The sequence below is a fragment of the Herpailurus yagouaroundi genome, unplaced genomic scaffold, assembly GCF_014898765.1.
Source record: "Herpailurus yagouaroundi ecotype Mexico unplaced genomic scaffold, PumYag 140, whole genome shotgun sequence".
NCBI lineage: Eukaryota > Metazoa > Chordata > Mammalia > Carnivora > Felidae > Herpailurus > Herpailurus yagouaroundi.
Window position 1 is genome coordinate 83076638 of NW_024412395.1, and position 21374 is coordinate 83098011.

At 40.0% G+C, this 21374-nt stretch overlaps 1 non-coding gene and 1 pseudogene across 1 annotated transcript; both read left to right on the plus strand.

Annotated features, from left to right (window-relative positions):
- Positions 1-2610: 2610 nt before the first annotated feature.
- LOC121030295 (protein PET117 homolog, mitochondrial-like) lies at positions 2611-2858 on the plus strand (annotated as a pseudogene).
- A 2704-nt stretch (positions 2859-5562) lies between these two features.
- LOC121031146 (U6 spliceosomal RNA) lies at positions 5563-5665 on the plus strand. The gene has a single exon (XR_005790577.1). It is a non-coding gene; the product is annotated as a U6 spliceosomal RNA (small nuclear RNA).
- Positions 5666-21374: the final 15709 nt, after the last annotated feature.

A 21374-nucleotide genomic window follows, 5' to 3' on the forward strand; every position in this document is an offset into this window, starting at 1 on the left:
TAGTTGTTTTTGTTATTTTGTTTAATCTAATCTATCAGACTCTGTGATCTACACTTTCCCAGCCTTCTCCTTTCCAGGAAGTTTAATTACACAGAATATAGGAACCATATGCTATTCCCAGTGGAGAGTTTCAAGGAAGGCCCAGTGGTTTTTAATTCCCAGAAGATCAAGCAGTAAAGACTTCAGTGGATTATCATTAAGAACTGACTTAACATTTAGCGTCTAACTAAGCCTTTTATAACAGCTTTTATGTTGTCATTTCTAAGAAGGAGGTTAAAAAACTATCGTTGTTTCAAAGATAAAGTGTGAATTATCAATGTACCATTGTTTTTGGGGGTGGGGGGGAAGTACCAATATATCTAGGTGGAAATTAATTCTACTCATCCCTCATCACTCCCTCAAGACATCTAACAATTTCATCATAATTTTGGCTTCAATCAGTGTTCGTTCTTACTGAACCACACTCTCCCGTAAAATGAGATCTTCTCTATCTGCTGTATTGGCAATCTCCAGTCTTCACTTCTACAACAATTGAATAAACAAAAGAGCACAGTTGAGAACAGTTTTCCTTCAGAAGAGCAGCCAAAGAACAGTAAACACATTTACATAAAGCCAGAAAGCAAGTGTAGGAATCAGAAGGCTTCTTCTCTGTGTGAGTGGAACAGTGAGCCTAGACTTCTGAAGTAGCCCAGGAATCATAAGTGTAGATGCTCTTTATTTCTTCAGATGACCACTGAGTTTCCATAGCAGAATCTGTCTTAGCTTCTTTGAAAGTATAAGAAATACCACTATAAACCAGAGATCACACGTGCAAAATCTTTGTTTTTCCATAAATAATTTTCCTGTATAAAAATAGATTCAAAATCGTGAAGTGGATGCTTACTAACAGCAAAAGAAATGATCAAAAAGATGAACATAAAGGCTTATAAAATCGGAGTAGGCCATGCAAAATACAAACATTGCAGGGTCAAAATCGAAGCAAGATTTTAGGAAACGAGGTTTGCTTTGAAGTTCTCATTCAACATTTATCATGTCTTCTCTTACTTTTCTAATACCAGCTATTTGTTATTTTACATTTGACTCTTCATTATAAGTCCAAACTTTCATAATTTTATGCTCTGTTTCGTAATCCTGCCATACCCATTTACATGTTGTTCCAGGATTAATATCAGCAACTAAATTTCTTATTTTCACTTTAAGTGGGGAATCTTTTGATATTAATTGGTTGATTTAGATATTACCTCTTTTTTAATGTTTATTAATTTTGAGAGAGAGAGAGAGAGAGAGAGAGAGAATGAGTGGGGGAGGGGCAAAGAGAGAGGGAAAGAGAGAGTCCCAAGCAGGCTCCACACTCAGTGCAGAGCCTGACACAGGGCTTGATCTCAGGACCATGAGATCATGATCTGAGCTGAAATCAAGAGCCAGACACTTAACTGACTGAGCCACCCAAGTATCCCTGAGAAGGTTACCTCTTAAGGCAACAAGTTTGGATTGTTGGTAGGATTATTGCCATGTTGAGATACTATAGTGATAAAACTTTCAAGTTTGGGGGTCAGAGGACACAAGATCTAGTTCTAATTTTGCTATGTATTAACTATATGGGCTACTTAATAGGGGGTCTATAATTTAAACTCCCTACTATACTTTATAGGAAGTATATGTATATGTCAATTAGATTAAGCTACATTGTAAGGGTGGACATTTGCCCTAACTGAAAATTCACTCCCTAGGAGTCATCAACCAGTCTTCTAATCAACTAGTCTTCTAACTAGCCTCCAGAGGTATTTTCTAGAAAAAATTTGTCTAGCCATTGATTCAGTCCTTAGTCCACCGGTGGTCTGATATCTACTATAGCAAACTACCAGCTTATATGTTACATAAGTGTTTTGTGCCTGCTTCTTAATAAATGTTTAAGGGGGCGCCTGGGTGGCTCAGTTGGTTAAGCAGCCGACTTCCGCTCAGGTCATGATCTCGCGGTCCGTGAGTTTGAGCCCTGTGTCGGACTCTGTGCTGACCTCTCAGAGCCTGGAGCCTGTTTCAGATTCTGTGTCTCCCTCTCTCTGACCCTCCCCCATTCATGCTCTGTCTCTCTCTGTCTCAAAAATAAATGTTAAAAAAATTTTAATAAATGTTTAATATGCATCTTTATGTGTGGCCAAATTTGGTCAGAGATTACTTTCAACATAAACTGGTGAAGAGGTTGTGTGGAAGGTAGTTACTCCTCATTCATCTCTAATTATTGGTGGTTACCATTATCCACAAAATAACTTTTGTAATATTACCCTTCACCTAACATTGGTTCCTCTTTACCTCCATCCCAGATATTTGTAATGTCACCCAGGAGTCTGTAGGCAATTAGTGGGTAATAAACTCATAGATCTCCAGACTATAGACTCAGAGAGATTCAGTGGGATTCAGTGCATGCACAGAGCTTTCCTGGGTTAGCAGTCTCCTCAGGATTCTATAGGTTGATCTGACAATTGTCTGGTCCTTGCCCCAAGTCCCAGAAGCAGTTAGGATTTCTCCAGTTCTGGCAGCCTCTGAGTAGCATTCAGCTGTGGCCCTGGGGCCCCAGGCAGGTAGTGGGAGGTCACGGTGGCCGGTGCAGGGATGTCTAGGAGCCTGAAGGTGGTGCTAGGCCTATTGGTGGTGCTGATGGGGGCCACCGTGGCCCCGGGTGCATCTGAAGCAGTGGCAGGACCTGCAGAGGCTTCACGGTGGAGTGATCGGAGACATTGAGAGGCAAAATTGGAAAAAAAGAAAACATAAGTCTTTTGGGAGAACAGATTATTTTGACTGAGCAACTTGAAGCAGAAACAGAGGAGATGACAGTGTCAAAAGGATCTCAAAAAACATGACTTGAAATGGATGTCAAATACTGATGGGACATTGTCAACTGTGAGTGTGTGAGTGTGGATGGAGAATAGCTTTGTGAAGTATTCAACCTTTTCGTGGTTACTGCCCTTTCAAACTTGACCAAAGACAATGACACTGGATCATATATTCTAAACAATTGCTTTAGAAGTCCCTTCTATTTCAGTAAAGAAGTGGTCACTCTTCTGAAGAGTGTCTGTCTGTGTGATCTTGGTAGAAGCCCCTTTAAGCCTGGTATCCAGAGTTTAGGATTGTTCGTGAAAAGTGCTTGAGAGCCTAAGAGAGGAAGGTATGGATAGTAATATCCACCTAAGTAGTTTGATAAGCCGTCACGATGATAAAGCCAGAGAACATCTACCTCAGAAGGGCTGGAAGAGGGAGAGGTGGAGGGGGAGACTGCCCTGATAGTTGAATCAGAAGACAAGGTATCAGTGGACTTATCTCATGATCAGAGTGGGGATTCCCTCAACAGTGATGAAGGAGATATGTCTTGGATGGAGGAGCAGCTGTCCTACTTCTGTGACAAGTGCCAAAAATGGATACTGGCCAGTAAGGAGCTTCTTAATTCCCTTGATTTGTCAGTTCCTATGCGAAGGTTTGTTCTTCTAACCTGTGAACAAAACATGAATGTAAAATGGACCTAAATAAAAAGATAATTATTATTTTTATGGTTAGTTTAGTTGGTTAATGAGAGATTTATATAAAGCATAGACATATTTGTGCTAATAAAAACTATTGTCAACCTCTCAAAAGAAAAGAAAAGAAAAGAAAAGAAAAGAAAAGAAAAGAAAAGAAAAGAAAAGAAAAGAATTTCTCCAGTTCCCTCCAAGGTCTTCAGTTCCCTGGAGTCTTGATCAATGCTTCCTGTAGACTGAGTTTCTTCCCTAGGACCATTGTCAAACCCTTTGCTCTGCTCGTAAAAACAGAACACAGATTAGATATCCTGGGGCCCTGTCATTGATAGAGATGATGATGATGACGATGGTGGTGGTGGTAATGATTATTAATATGATTTCCACATGGCAAAAAGCTATGTCCCCATTTGATTGTTTGACTGCACATAAAATAAAACCCAAGAAATATTGTCTTACACCACAAAGTTTTTTTTTCTCCTTATATAATACACCTGGAGTTGGGCAATCTAAAGCTGGTACAAGGCCTTAATGATGCAAAAAATGACCTTAAGTCTATCTTCCTGCTCTGTCATCATTAGTTTGTAGTCCTGGTACCCCCATTTTCAATACGGCTGCAGCACCTCCAGGCATGCAATCAATAGGGGAGGAGAGAGCTTTTACAAAATAAGGTTTTGCCTTTTTATTCAAGATATAAAGTTCTCTTCGGGGAAATCCATTTATATTACATGGCCAGAACTTTGTCATCCTCTAGCTGCAAGGGAGTTAGGAAAGGGAATAATTTTAACAGGACATATCACCATCTTGAACAAAGTGAAATCCCAACAGGAAGGAAGAAGGGGAATGGGGAATAGATATTGACAGGCAACTAGTAGTATTTAGCATTCCTACTATTTAGTAGTTTAACAGGTAATTTTCATACTTACCATCTCTAACATTACCCAGCAACCATTTTCCACATGATGAAACTGAGGATCAAAGGTTTTTAGTAACTTGCGCAAGAAAATGGCAGATTCATGACTTGAATCCAGGACAACTTGATTAATAGCAATAGTAATAATAGTTAACATTGGTCAAATACTTGCCATGGGTCAGATATTCCACTAGGTCTTTTATGTCTATTGACTTGTTTCCTCTTCATAGAATCCCTCTGAAGAAGGCATTTTTATTATTTTTTTAAATGCTTATTTATTTTTGAGAGAGAGACACACAGAACATGAGCAGGGGAGGGGCAGAGAGAGAGAGAGGCACAGAATCTAAAGCAGGCTCCAGGCTCTGAGCTGTCAGCACAGAGCCTGACGTGGGGCTTGAACCCATGAACCATGATATCATGACCTGATCTAAACCCAGACACTTAATGGACTGAGTCACCCAGGGCCCCCTGAAGAAGGTGTTTTTATTGTCCTCACTTATCAGATGAGGAAACCAAGGCCTTGAGAAGTTAAGGGACTTACATAAAAGTCCACAGATTATAGGAAGTGAAGCTTGAATTTAACTCAGTTCTGTGAGAATCCTTAGCCCTTGACTGCTCTTCTACACAGATTCTGCAAAATTCAGCTGCTCAAACCATGAACTCTGCCACCATCATACTAGGGTAGTATGGTTTAGTACCAATAAGGCAGCTAATAAGTACTCCACTTGGAAGGATTAAATGGAGAATTCCTGGAAATGGAAGCTGAAGATTCAAGAAATAGCAAGAAAATGAGTAAGATCGAAGCTGGTGTTCAGCTGTGTGCCAGAATGTGCATTTAATGTTTTTCCCTGATTCAAAATACACACCTACATTGGTGCGTATTCTTGATGAAGTCACAAGGAAATATGGATCACAGAAGATGACCATTGGTAGTTGCCTATCCAATAACCATTCTCCATTCATTACTAACAGAACCCCCTTTTACTAAGGGCAACATTAGGCTTGATTAAAATGACTCAGTGCCACAGACTTCTCTGCGTCTATGGGATGGCCATATGGAAGCAGGCTGCCCAGCGTAAGCACACTGTTTTGGTTAGGGCTTCCTGAAAAGTTATGTTTATCGCCGAGAAGAGACAAGCTTGTGCTTGCTTTGGCAGCCCATACTGGAAATAAAATGATACAGAGGAGATTCGCGTGGCCGTTGCACAAGGATGACATGCATATCTCTGAAGCATTCCATATTTTCCACAGTTCCCAGAGGTCATAGGACACTCCATTGGTTAATCCCAAGGAAACTGTATGAGTCAAAGCACAATATGTGGCATCCAATATTGAAATTGTGATTTTTTTTTCCACAAAAAGAGAGAGAGAAAGAGAGAGAGAGAGAGACCAGCTCAGCCCCCTCATTATTTGCCCTTTATTCATTCCTCTTCCTTTAGCCTGAAATACAGTTGTGATGTCAAGTGGGGCGGTGGCCATCTTATGAGCATGAAGATAATGGTCTCACGCTAAGGATGGCACAGTGGAGAGATAAATAACTGCCTAAATGCTCCATTTAAATATGTCGACTCCATACCAACCTAAGCTTGCCTATTTCTGGGTTTGTAATGATTTATGAAAAATAAACCATTTAGCTAAGCTGCTGTTGTTCTATGGTTGTTGTTGCATGGAGTTGAAAATAATACCTACTGAGAGAGATGGCCATGCTATTCTCCCTTTCCATTGGGTTTATTTTTGGTTTCCTACCAAAGTCATCTCCAGCATAAAGCATATCATTGTCATTGCCCCAGATTTGACTGCATGGGGGATGCTAATTAGTCTGGAAGGAGTGGGTTTATGGCTCTGGTACCTTGCACTAAAGAAGGCCTCAGTAATAAGGTGACATTGTACAAAGAACGGAGGCTTTGGCAGAAGTAATCTTCATGACAATTTTTACTCACTCACTGTCAGCTGCAGTTTCCTTAGCTCTACAATGAAGAGTCTACTTTCTACCCTAAATATTTCCTGAGAGGTGCACGGGACTCCTAATTCAAGCAGCAGCATATAAGTGGATAGTTACCTTGATTACGAATTCCCCTCTCTCACTAATACGAATGGACCACATCATCTCACCCTCTCCTCCTCCCTTCTCAATGCATCCCTAGTCTTCTTGATAGAATGTTCTTCGGGAAAAAAAACTTCTGCCCCTAGAGTTTGGCCTTGGTTTTCATTTTATCTAGATTTCGTATGGTTAAAAGAAGTGGGTGGAAAAGGGAGTGGGGAGAAGGAGAAGGCCCATAGAGTATGACCCAAGGAGGATTCTGCTGGCAGGCAGAGGAAAACCTACAAGAAGAGAGCATGAACACATCTCCCCCTTCCTCAGAACTTCCTTTCTTCCCCATGTGAAAATGGAGACCCAAGTCTGTGACCATATATCTTTAGGTTCACAAAGTATGTCTACATTTTTAATTAGAGTGTTTCTTAAGAGCTAAGTCTTCTGAAATGTGCTCTTGGAATAAAGTCATAATCATCTACAGTACATGTTTATAACACACACACATATATGCCACATACATATTTATATATAACGTTAGAGTCTGTTACCATGGCAACTATTGCAGTGCTAACAAATTAAGCATTGTGACTCCACTGTAATAAGAAAAGAGAAATTCAAATGAAACACCAAGCATTTGTTTAAGCACAAATATCGTTAGTAATTAAATACACAGAAGCAATACGGAAAACCACAAATTAATGCTTAGAAGCCTTTTCCAGTATGAAACCCAGATTTGCTATTATTTTCCCTTTTCCATTCCATTCCATTATACATCTTTATAAATTAAGTTTGGCACTGAGTTAACGAGAACAGATCTGCTGCATGGGAGCTCTCACACACCGAAAAGCTCAGCTTTCATTCTAAATAGTTACACCTTCCATAATCAGGGAGAAAGATTTTATGGCTCTTTTTATTCATCAAAAAGAGGACTTTTAAAAAGAAAGCTCAAATGTGAAGTTGGTCTTACATCCCCTGTCTCATTCAGACAACATGTAGAACTACCCCTGGGGTTTTGAATACATTAACATCCTTTCACAATTAACCCTAATAGGACAAGTGTAGCATTTTTCCAAGCAGATATATTCAAAGCCGAAAAATACATAGTGTTTAAATAGGTCTCATTATATCAGCTACACCAAATCTCTCCTCTTTATATACAGAGGATTGTACCTCTTTTCACTGTCATGCAACATTAAAATAGGAAGGCATACACAAGGGTGACATGGATTTGACAAAAAATTAATGATTTGTACATCACTTTAATGCTTAAAATCTGCAATTCATGTATGCTAATTAGTTCATAATGGGCTGTTGAAGAACAGAACTGTCATCCTGCTGCTTCCCGGGTTTCTGGAAGCTCTGATTCAGCACAGCCCTGCCCGGTTGCCTGCTGGATTCTGGGCTGGTACCCGGCAGATCTATGAGAGCATTTTCCCCCACCACACACAATTGTTTCTAGGATGTGGTGCTTTAATCTATCAGAGTTACGATGGCGTATCTCAGATGAGTGGTTCCTGGGTGCCGCAATACATACTGGGAGCAATAGCACGGCCTCACTATATCCAAATGATTGATTTCTGGGTTTTAGGCTGTCAGGCTATACCTCAGAGGGCAGCTGTCAGCTTCCTAAATGTATGAAGTTGTATTATGCAGCACATTTTGAAAATGTATGTACAACTTTTTTTTTTTATTTACAGATAAAGAAGGCTGTAAAACTTGGAGAGAGGAAACAAAGGGGGTACAAAGATCAGATATCTTCTCTTACTGTGAAATCATGTATATCTCCCCAATGCAAGAAAAGCAGCTACCGAATCCCTTTTTCCTTCGGTCTTTGTGCTGCTGGGGTGGAGACAGACTGTCACAACAGCAGGAGAGTGTGAGGCTGAACTGTTTCACAGACCAAAAGGAAACACCAGAGCTTGCTGGAAGCTGCGAGATTTGAAAACGAGTTGCTCTGTTTTTACTGGAGAGAAAACTTATTTTCCCTGATCTCATGATAGAGGCTTGACCCAATGTGTTCCTCGTATCACATCTGCTGATCTGTAAACTCAGCTGCTGCGCATGTCCAGAGCAGAGACCGCACAAAGGAAACAAGCACTAAATTTGTTTCTAGGTTTGAAGTATCAGATGCCTGGTGGCTGAAATTTTGTCTTGAAGACTCCAAAATGAAAATGCATGTAATTAATTTTTTTTTTTCATTTACTAGAAATATGAACTAGAGGTCAAAATGGAAGAACTCAGCCAGGCCAGTGGAAAAAAATATGCCCAATGTAGCTGAGCCTTAAGGGATTTTAGATGGTCAGGAATAGATACTTGATAAATATGCAAAATAATGGCACATTAAAAGAGAGTTTAAAAGTGATCAAGTTAGGGGCGCCTAAGTGGCTCAGTTGGTTGAGCAGCTGACTCTTGATCTTGGCTCAGGTCGTGATCTCATGGTTTTGTGGGTTTGAGTCCTGCACTGGGGTCTGTGCTGACAGTGCAGAGCCTGCTTGGGATTTTCTCTCTCCCCCTCACTCTGCCCCTTCCCAACTCAAGCTGTCTGTCTCTCAAAATAAATAAATAAACAAACGTTAAAAATAATGAATAAATAAATAAATACATAAATAAATAGAAGTGATCAAGTTAATGAGAATTACTTTGTTTACAGGTTTATTTAAGGTCTTTACATAGGCAAGGAGGTAAAAAAATGTACTGATAAGAATAAAAGTAGGTGTTTAATAAATGTTGAATGAGTGAAGGATGCTCTTCAAAAAATATTATGACTTCAGAAAGACATGAAATAATATTCCAACCTCAAGACTGCACATGGCTGTCTAGAGAGCAACAGGAAAACTCACATAGAGGTAGATAGTGATGATACCATTTTGTCTTCATTAGACATCTGAATAACACTTTCTTGGGGAGGAAACCAAACCACAAACATGACGTTCCCTCCACTGGTTGGGTTATTCAGATCTACAGATTTTAAGTTGTATTTGGTCAATATTTATGAGTAGGATGGTTGGGTCATTTAGTAGATGTACGTTTAGATTTTTGAGTAAATGTCAAGCTGTTTTCCAAAGTGGTTGTACCATATTACATTCCTACCAACAGTGTATGACTTGACTACCTGTCCCCCCACATCCTTACCAATACTTGAAATATTTTTAACTTTGGATAGTCTAAAAGGCATGTAATTTGGGGCACCTGGGTGGCTCAGTCAGTTAAGTGTCCAGCTCTTGATTTCAGCTCAGGTCACGATCTCACGGTTTGTGGGTTCGAGTCCCATATCATGGTCCGTGCTGACAGCACAAAGCCTACTTGGTATTCTCTCTCTCCCCACGCCCCTCTACCCCTCTTCCCCCTCTCAAAATAAATAAACTTAAAAATAGAAATAAATAAGAGGCATATAATTAGGTCTTGCTATGGTTTTGATCTGCATCTTTCTCATGAGTAATAATGTTCAGCATCTTTTCATGTTCTTATTTGCCATCCATATATTTTCTTTGGTAAAGAAACTGTTCAAGTTTTTCCTGTGTTTTACCTTTTTTTAAAAATTATTGTTACCATAGGGGCGCCTGGGTGGCTCAGTCGGTTAAGCGGCCTACTTCGGCTCAGGTCACGATCTCGCGGTCCGTGAGTTCGAGCCCCGTGTGGGGCTATGTGCTGACAGCTCAGAGCCTGGAGCCTGTTTCAGATTCTGTGTCTCCCTCTCTCTCTGACCCTCCCACGTTCATGCTCTGTCTCTCTCTCTGTCTCAAAAAAAGGTAAATAAACATGAAAAAAAATTAAAAAAAAATTATTGTTATCATCAAGTTTTGAGATTTCTTTATATACTCTGGATACAGTCTTTTATCTGATATATAATTTGCAAATATTTTCTCCTAGTCTCCTGAGTCTTCTCTTTTCATTCCCTTTGTCTAGTTTTTGAAGAGTAGACATTCCTCATTTTGATGAAATTATATGTCATATATATGTAATAGTATATATATATGTATATACATGTATGTATATATATAATAGTGTATATACATATACACATATGTATGTGTGTGTGTATGTATGTGTGTAAATATACATGATCTTTCAGTATCTCCTTTCCCTGATCAGTCTGCCAGAAGTTTATCTATTTGATTATCTTCTCTAATAATGGATTTTGTTTTCATTAATTTTTATCCATTGTTTTTCTGTTTTCTATTTCCTTGATTTCTACCCTGATCTTTAATCTTTATTATTTCTTTCTATTTGCTTATTATCCATTTCATTTGCTCTTCCTTTTCTACATCATAAGGTGGATGCTGAAGTTCTTGATTTTAGACAGAAAAATGAAATCATATATATATGCAAAGATTATTATACAAATATTTATTAAAGTTTAATTTTTTTAAGTTTATTTATTTTGAGAGAGACAGAGATAGTGTGAATGGGGGAGAGGCAGAGAAAGAGAGGGAGACAGGTTTCACACAGCATGGAGCCCAACACAGGGCTCAAACTCATGAAACCGTGAGATCATGACCTAAGCGGAAACCAAGAGTCAGATGCTCAACTCACTGAGCCATCCAGGTGCCCCAAGGCTTTATTTTTAATAGCCAACACCTGGAAACTACTCAAATGCTCATCATCATGTGGATAAATACATAACTTGTGCATACTTATACAATGGACTAGTACTCAGCAATAAAAAGAGAAGTGTTACATAAACTGTGTGGCTATATCTGAAAATAAGTACACTATTGAATGAAGCCAGGGAAAAAAAGGAAATACTATATGATGTCATGTATAAAAAATTATAGAAAATGCAAAGTAATTGATACTGACACAATAATAAGTAGAGAAATAACCCAGTGAAATAATAAGCAAAATATTTTAAGAGATATTTTATAAATAAATACATATGTATGGCCAAGAAGCCTATGAAAAGATGGTCAATAATATTAGGCATCAGGAAAATTACAAACTAAAACCACAATGAGATACCACTACAAAGCCACCAATATGGCTAAGATTAAGAAGAGTGCCTTGATTTTAAGGTGCCTGGGTGATTCAGTCAGTTAAGGATCTGACTCTTGGTTTCGGCTCAGGTCATGATCTCACGGTTCATGGATTTGAGCCCCACGTCAGGCTATGTGTTAACAGCGTAAGCCTTCTTGGGATTCTCTCTCTGCCCCTCCCATGCTCTCTCTCTCTCTCTCTCTCTCTCTCTCTCTCAAAATAAATAAATAAACTTTAAATAAAAAGAGTGATAACACAAAACATTGGCAAGGATGTGAAGCAGGTAGAATTTTAATACATTGCTGGAACAATTGCTGGAAAGTAAAAAGGGAAAACCATTTGAAAATTTGTTCGACACTTTCTTTAAAAAGTTAAAGATATATGATCCCTAGGACCCAGCAATTTCTCTCCTGAGTCTGTACCCCTAAAAAAGTATATGTCCACATAATACATGAATATTCATAGCAGCTTTATTCAAAATAGATTAGAATTAGAAATAATCCCTCCCTTGCTCTGGAGACTCCAATTACATGTATATTTGATGTTTAAAGTTGTCTCACTGATGCTCTGTTCATTTTAGTTTTCAAATTTTTAAAAATTCTTTGCAAATTTCACTTTACATGGCTTCTATTCCTATGTTTTCAATTTCATTAATCTTTTTTTCTCCAATGTTTAAGCTGATGTATTTTTTATCTCAAATATTATAGTTTTCATCTTTAGAAGCTCAGTTTGGATCTTTTTTATGTCTTCTATTTCTCTAGTCTTCATGTGCAATCTTTCCTCCAGCCTCTTGAACTTATGGAATACTGTTATAATAACTCTTTTAATGTCTTGTCTACTAATTTTAACATCTGTATAATTCTTACATTGGTTTCAACTGATTGATTTTGCCCTCATTATGGGTCATACTTTCCTGCTTCCAAATGCTAATTGGGAATATTAATTCTGTTCATTTCTGAACGGATGTCTGATGTTGTAAATTTTACCTTTTGGATGCTGGGTATTTTTGTACTCCTGTAAGCATTCTTGAACCTCTGGGATGCAGTTGAATTACTTGCAAAACACTTCATCCCTTTCAGAACTTGCTTTTAAGCTTTGTTATGTACAACTAGAGCAATCTTTATTCAGGGGTTACCTTTGTCTCAATATTAAAGTGACATTTTCTTAGGACTTGAGGACTCTACCCAATGTCCCATGAATTATGAGGTTTTCCACTCTGTTTGGGAGGAACAGGAATTATTCTTGGCTTTGTGTGAATTCTTGGTACCATCTCTCTAATCTTTTCAGAGAGTTCTTTCCATGGACCTAGACAGTGTCCTTACGAACATGGACTGATCAGTACTCAGTTGAAGACTCCAGCAGGACTCTCTATGGATCTCTGATTCTTTGCCCTGCAGACTCTAACCACACAGACTCCTTTTTCTCTCTTATCCCATGGGACCACTGTACTCTGCTTAGGATCCCCCTCTCTGCACATTGACCAGAAACTCTCCCTGCAGCAAACTAGGGCAAGTGTAGGTCTCACTGCATTTGTTTTCTGTCTCTTAGGGCTCAGTGTCTTTCATTGCTTAATGACCGGAGTCTTGATAACCTTTGCACCAAGGTGGTATTTTGTTTAGTTTTTCAGAAAGGAAGGTAAATCTGGTCCCTGTTATTTAGACCTGCCTGGAAGCAGAAATCCCATCTAAGTCTAATTTTGCACCACTACTCAATGAGGTCTTTTGATGGGCAGTTTTTAATTTTGAATAAGTCCATTTTATTGACTTTTTTCTTTCCTTATTAGTTCTTTTTGTGTCATAATACAAAATTTTGCTTCTCTCAAGGCTATGAAAATTTTCTCCTGCATTTTCTCTAAAAATGTTATAGTCTTTAAGTTAATTTTTGTGTATGGTACAAGGTAAAGTTCAAGGATTATATTTTCCTGTGAATATCCAGTTGTTCCACCACACCTGTTGAAAAGCCTGTCCTTTCCCATATTGAATTACCCTGGAACCCAATCCCTCTTCCATGTTTGAAGTGAAATTATGTTTTCAGTCTCACCAGTCTCTCCTCCACACTGAGCTTCAAAATCTAGTTCTCTATAGCAAATATCTTCTCCTTTTTTTAAAAAAAAATTACAAAATGTTCTGAGCACATGTTTTATACAAGACACTGCTAAGGTCTGTGAAGAATACAATAAAGTAAAATACAGTATCTCCTCTTCCAAGAAGTTCTCAATCTTATAAATAAGTAGGAAGTTACAAATGCACTTTGGTGTAAAAAAAAAAAAAAAAAAAAGTCAGGTGGTTGGTTGAGATGAGTCAAGAAAGAAGAATTAAGTATAAAAATGGCCAAAAGCTTCTGGTTGGAAAATGGAAAAGAACATTGTGTTGGGCATCATAATGGCTTCTGGAGATGTCCAAGTCTTAATCATTGCAACTGTGAATATATTACCTTATGTGGCAAAAGGGGACTCTGTAAATGTGACTAAGTTAAGGATCTTGAGAAGGAGTGATGACGCTGGGTTCCCTGGGTGGGTCCAGTATAATCACCAGGGTCCTTATAATATAAGAGAAAGCAGAAGACTGGAGACTCAGAGAAGGAAATATGACAATGGAAGCAGTAGTCAGAGTGATGGGATTTCTGGAAGGGGCCATGAATCAAGGCTTAAAGCAACTTCTAGAAGTTGAAAAAGGTAAGAGAACAGAAATTCCCTTAGAGTCTCCAGAAAGAATAGAACTCTACCAAAACCTTAATTTTAGTCCAGTGAGACCCAGTTTGGACTTCTGAATTTCAGAACTATAAGGTGATACATTTGTGTTTTTTTTTTTAAACTACTAAGTTTGTAGTAATTATCACAGCGGTGCTAGGAAAGTAAAACAGGTATAGAATAGAAGGGTTGCTTTTTGTCCTAGACTCAAGAGTGAGGTTGTTGGGGAGAACTTCCCACATGGAGGCTTCCTCATACAGTGGTGGTCATCACCACTGTGCATAAAGGAGGTGCACAAAGGGCTAAATCCAAAGTGCCCATTACTTTGTCAGCCTCCGTTGCTACAATAAATATTTTGGCTCAAAATGGTGGGTGGATTTTACGCAAACTTTTTGTATTTGTATTTTGTATCACTAGCTTCCTGTGAATCAAAAAAGTTCACCATCCTCCATCCTCCATCCCCACCCACAGAGGGGACCCAAACTACACAAAGACTGAAGACAGGCAATGGCTTCACAAGACCTGGAGTCAGAAATGCTATAATATTTGTAACACCCGTAACGGAAAATCCTCTTTCCCTTTGTAAAATTTGTCTATACTTCAAACTTCCTACTTATGTTCAGAAACATGAGCCTGAATATCCCCCAATAGAAGACTGGTTGTATAGGACTCTTGGCCATATTTCTCTTTTCTCGAAGAGATTTTTTTTCAGTCAAGTTCTTGTCATAATGCCTGGATACTTTTGTGTGTCCACATGAGGTTAAGTCAAAATCCTTCTTTATTAATGAAAATTCCTTAATAACCAGTATAAGTTATCTGTATATAGACCAAGAAAACACAAGTCCTTTGCCATACCATTGCATCACTCTCAGCAGTGGAGAACATAAAATGCAGAGAGCTGAGCAGTGGCCTTCCTATGGCCTTCCCTGGTGGGAACAGAGCCGCAGGACACGTGGTTGTCACTCTGGGTTGTAAAAGTTCTCTCTGCATGTGGGGATCTGCACAGACAAGCAATGAGCTGAACGTGCACAAGCATTGTGTTGGATGAGAACCTTGCTCCTGGCTAAATAGCGAATAGCAGTACTCATTGTTGAGGCTAATCCCCACTCACTTGGCCTCTCTGTGAGAAATGAATAATGCTCCATAGCCTCATATGTCCAGGCATCATGCTGTATATCCAGGCAAGCCTAGGTGGAGACAATGGGCTTAACGATTGGATTGCTCCACTGTATTTATGGGGGGAGGGGACTTTCATAAGGTCCCTGTGAAGCAAGCCAAGAGTTTAAAACACCAGGTGAGACAAGATGTTCATGAGCAGAATTAAGTTTGCAGTGTCCTAAATCTCTTTGCTGAATTATTTTATTTATCAGATGGGTAATGCTTTCACATTCAGACTGTGTCTACATAGGATTAAAACAGTGGTAAACATTTAAAGATTCAGATAACCAATTTTTCCTTTCTTGACCACATGATATCAAGGAATTGGTTTGGCTGACTTAATTTTCTTTATATTTATTTTAGTAGATTAGAAGATTTCACTTCTTTCACTTTATCTAAGAAGGTTTCTATTTTGAAATGTTTTAATGTGCATTTATAGTATGTTCCCACTTTATACACACACACACACACACACACACACACACCCTTACCCTTGTGCCATCTCTTCTTTTCATCTCCTGAGCTGGGAGATTCTCAAAAAGATAGGGGCTAAAACAACACTAGTATAATTGAGCTGTAATTATTCTACATTTTTTATGGTATCATTTGGTTCTCTGAATACTGATATCAGATTTTCCGCTTGTGAAGTTGCCAGTGAAATGGTGTATGGATATTGGGAACAGAGTTTGAAGAAATCTGGCTTGGAGAAATACTGCAGGAGCATAAATCTCTTAGAAGCCTGTAGAGCTGGAGGATGCATGCTGATTCATGTGAATTGTGTTCATAAGGTAGGTGAGAACCCTTTTAGAGTAGGAGGAGTTCAAGGGAGTTTGGTCCTGTTAGATGACTAGGCAAAAAGAATTTAATGCAGGAAAATTCTATGAACAAAAATAGTGAGTAATGGAGTCAAAGTTCAGGTGTTTTATTTTTTTTTTAAGTTTATTTATTTATTTTGAGAGAGAAGGAGAGGGAAGGGCAGAAAGAGAGGGAGATAGAGAATCCCAAGCAGGCTTCATGCTGGCAGCTCAGAGCCCTATGTGGAGTTAGATCTCATTGAACTGTGAGATCATGACCTGCACCGAAATCAAGAATTGGACATTTAGCTGGCTGAGCCACCCGGGTGCCCCCCAGGTGGTTTTTTTAGAACAATTTTGGCTTGAAATTAGGAAATCCAAGTGCAATGGGCCCTCTTTCCAGAGTGGCTAGAGAGTAACAAAAGATGTTCCAGTCTTAAACTTGGAAATGAAATTGATAAATAAATATTATAAAATCTAAGCCATTTACATTCAAGTGGCTCCAATATGCTTACTTTACACAAAAATGAATTATTTTTTCTCTACCTGAAATGTGCAAGACTTCAGGTAGAGAATCCGAGTTCAGTAGTGGACAAGACAGACATGGTTCTTATCTTGAGTGAAGCTTAAAATTTAGAGACAAGACAAATGTGATAAGCTGAGGAATACCTTCCCCCACTCCCAAAAATGTCCACATCCTAATCCCTGGAATTTATAAATATGTTACCTTGCACAGTAAAAGGCACTTTGCAGATGTGATCAAGGTAAGGTTTTTTGTGATAGAAAGATTAGTCTGGATTATCTAGATAAGCCCAGTGTAATCTCCAGGGTCCTTATAAGAGGGAGGCAAGAGGACCAGAATCAGAGAGATGTGATAGCCAACCAGAGGCGGAAGCAGAGAGAAGATGCTACACCACTAGCAGATAGAAGCAGGGTCCACAAGCCAAGAAATGTAGTTGACCTTCAGCAGCTGTAAAAGGCAAGAAAACAGATTCTTCCCCGAAGCCTCCAGAGGGGCATGACTCTGCTGACACCTTGATTTGGGGCCAGTGAAACCCAGGTCAGATTTCCAATCTCCAGAACTGTAAGATAAGAAATTTGTTTTGTTTTAAACCATTACTCTTGTGGTGATTTGTACACTAGCAATAGGAAAATAATACAAAAGGAAAAAAAAAGAGCAAATAACCATTCTAAATGCCGCTTCATGATCATTGTTGAGGATGCCATGAAGGGAAAGCACAGACAGCCAGCAGAAAGCTAACAGAGTCCTAATCTAAAGTAGGCTGAGAGTGGACCTACCTCAATTTCATGTCTTCTGGAGGAGACAGGAGGAGTACATTGATCAGGAGAAGATGGGGAGTGAGGTGCGGCACCCAGAACCACCTCGGCCAGGCCCCAGTGCCTCAAGGAGTTTGACACACTGGAGGCAAGGCTGGGAGGGAGGGGGGATGGGAAGATGGCTGTAGCACAGTGAATAAGGGGACAGTCCCTGAAGGAGCATCAGGACGGGGGCAGATTCTGAAGGGCTTGGTAGACTACAGCGAGTTTAGATTTTATCCCAAAGGGAGAAGGTGGCCCCTGAAGGGTCATAATAAATGGATGCTAAGATCAGATTCAGGTTTTTGGGAGTTCACTCTGGCTCTGTGGGGGGAATGGTTTTGAGGAAGAAAGAGGGTAAGGGGAGAAGCCAGGTGAAGACTGTTGCAATCGTCAGAGGGAGGAATGATTGTAGCAGCTTAGACCAGCATGGTGATAATGGGAGAAAGGAAGCAGATACATTTTGGAAGTAGAATCTACAGGACTTGGGTATTGATTGATTTAACCAGTAATTTTTTTTAAGTTGCGATTAGTATTTCTTTACATGATTATATCACAATTCCATTCTCTTATCGATGAACACTTGGGATTTGTCCAGTTTGGGGCTATTCTGAGTAACACTGCTATCAATATTCCTGTGTAACTCTTAGTATGAACATATCATTTTATTTCTCTAAGAGGGAAACCACTGGATCACAGGGGAAGCATGTATTTAACCTTTTAAGAAACTACTACACTGTTTTCAAAAGTGGCTGTGCCATTTCATACTCCCTTTGGTGATTTGTTGCACTGTGTCAGGCACATTCCCTCCAAATAAAGAACAATATGCTGAGTTCTCTAAACATGTCCCTATGTTTTGAGTGTTGAGAAATAGAAAGAGGTAAAGATAAGCCCATAGTTCTGTTTGCACATCTCCTGAATGATAGAATCCCTTGGTTCCTTGGGTAGAAGAGGGGTATGTGTGGAGAAAGTTTCTTAAATTGTCACCAAATCATTCTGGGGAGTGTTTTGCTTACAAACTTGTGGAGACCATGTTTCACCAAAGCAAATAATACGATTGGATCAGAGACTGAAACTTCAGAAGCTAATTGCTCTTAGACTATTTCAGATAGGGAAACGGAGGCCCTTAGTCAGTGGAACAGAAGTCTGGTCATAATCTATGCCGTGGCCTCCTGCGTGTGCCAGCTCTCTTCTTCAGAACCTCCCCACTCCTGTTTTAGCCTCCAAAGTTGCAGGTTGAGGCAAAGACCTCTCCCTTCTCACCACTCATCACTCACTAAACAGAATCCTTTATGTCAATTGTTTCTCAAGTCCTCCCTCCAAAAAGGAAAGTGTTCCAGCTGGAGGTATGATCAAAACCAGGATCTTGAGCATCAGAGAAGGTACCAACCAGAAAGGACACAGGGATGGATGAGCAGGCTTAATCCTGGACTGTCTCAGGCAAAGAGTATGTACCACCATTGGTTTGGAGATCCAAACCGACCTGCATAGTAAAACAAATAAAAGAAAAACTACAGAAAGAATAAATAGAGCTGAATAGATAGAACCCTAAAGCCAAATAGACTATGAGATTTGAGAAGAAATCTATAAGAGAATGATGATCTTAGACAGTTTGGGCTCATAAGAAAATTGAAGAGGCAAGGAATGTCTTGCTGGTATATAAATGGATTCTTTTTTGATTGATTTGTCTCTTACCTAGGGAGTAAGAAATCCTTGGATTTAGGGAAAAGGGTGCAGTGGTGCCTTCTGCACCTACCAAAGGATGTATCCACCCAAAACATCTGGGTGAGACTTTCCTTCAAAAAGGGTCCTTGAAGATGTAATTAAGTCAAGGATCTCAAGATAAGATCATCCTGGATTATCCAGATGGGCCCCAAATCCTATGACAAGCATCCCTGCAAGAGAAAGGCAGAGGGGGAAGAAAAGGCTATGTGAGAACAGAGACAAAGATTGGAGTTCTGCAGCTACAAGTCAGGGAATACCTGGAGACACCAGACAAGAGAAGATTCTCCCTTAGACTCTTTAGAGGCAGTTCGATCCTGCTGACATACTGATTTCAGACTTCTGGCCCCCAGAATAGCGAGCGAATCCATTTCTGTTGTTTTTAAGCCACCTGGTTTGGGGTTATTTGTTACACAGCCACAGGAAGTTCATATAGGGTGGAAGGGAGATTCTTGTTCAGCAGGCCTGAGGGTGGAGTGGAGGAAACACTGTGTATGTTGGTGTGGAAAGATGGAACTGGGCGTGAATGGCCGTGAATTTCCCGTTAAGTCCAGGCAGAATAAAATCTAAGGGGAAGTCATCTATGTAGCTAGCTCCTCATAGAGGGCCACAGCTGGGGCACCTCCAGGACAGATTTCTCATGCTGCTTTTATATTATCCACCCAGTTTGAAAACATAATCCAGTTAGAGATCGGGAGAAAGTTACTTCCTCCCTCTCTCCTGCAGGTTCCATAAATACATGCAACTTCTTCATTTAGTTCAGCCTCATTACCAGTAGAGCAAGCCACACAATTCCGTTCTTTTAATCATTTTTCTCATTATTTTTTGTTCTCTGTTCTAGTTGTCTCATATTTCTTCACTTCTGTCAACCAGTCCCTTGGTTATACATTTTTCTTGTCATTCGCCTTAGAAAAACAAAACTAAACAGCATAATTAGTAGTGCTTGTATGAAAGATGTGACTTTTTAGGGGGGGAAAAGGTGCTATTAATTGCTGATTCACGTTGTAAACATCTTCAACTCCTTTGAGTGTACTGAATTTCTGGTTCCCACAGGGCCTTTCACGAGGTCCTCAGAGCTCTGGCTGTCAAGAAGCGGTGACTCAGGCATGACTGTACAGAGCGGTCTGGATGCAGGGATGCGTGGCCAAGACTAGGGTCACATCACACGAGACTTTGTGTTGAGGAGAGAAGCCCATGCTCATCATCTAAAGCTCTACCAAAGTGGGTGCCTTGGTTTAAAATTTTAAACCCAGGATTTTAAAACGGAGAGTATTTAATCCTGAAAAAAAATAACAACTCTATTTGAAATATAATTTCTTTAATCAAGCAGCACTTAATGTTTGTGTATGATTTTCCTCCGTGAAGCCTAAGGAGGAAAACCTTCCTAAACCTTGTTCTTGAACATCACCCTGCAGCATCAGGAAATTAGACTGTTAAATTTGATGCAACTTTAATTGAATTGGGAGAGGTAGTCTGAGGGGGTGGCTAAGAGCCTGAACTTTCGGTTGAGATAGATCTCTGTTTTCAAGTGCAGGCATAAGAGCATCAAATGATTTGAAATTCGTGCAGATACCAGGAACACCATAACTGCTCATAAAATGTATTCATTTTAACCATATTGGGTGGGTTTTTTTCCACCACATGATGTGGAAGGGAGAGCCACCCCTTTCCTCCTTTTGGAGTCATTCTCAAATTCTCTGGTGTCGACACTTCAGAAAAATTGGGGTGGTGTCTCAGCAGTGCTTCCCGGGTTCTCCGGGAATCCGGAGAGCCCTCCCCAATCCACCCAGAGGCACGTGCCCTGCCTCCTCTGTGCCAGCGTTGGGATGTCAGGCTCTTGGCCGAGATTCCCAAGTGTGGCCATGTGATTCCCAAGTGTGGCCAGCCTCTCCACAAACACATGCAGCCAACCCTATTCAAGAGCCTCCTACCCTGGTGCAAGCCCCTCACCCCCTTGGGGCCTGGAACAGCCCAGCCTCCTGCCTTTGGATTCAGTCCCCTCAACTTTGGGAAATCCAGCCCTGGGACATCAGGGGCCTGCACTTGGAGGAATGAAAGCTTCTCAGTTCTCTCCCGGATTGAGGGAAGTGTAAGCCACTGGGTACAAATCCCACCCGGGCCACCTTTCTAAGAGGAATAAAGAGACAAGGTCCTTTACTCTTTCTCAGATGGCCTACAACGAGAAAACATGGCTTGATTAGTGTCTTGTCTTGGCACATTAGCACTCCAGTCTTCATTGGAGAGCCTACTTTGTCAGGTACTTGCC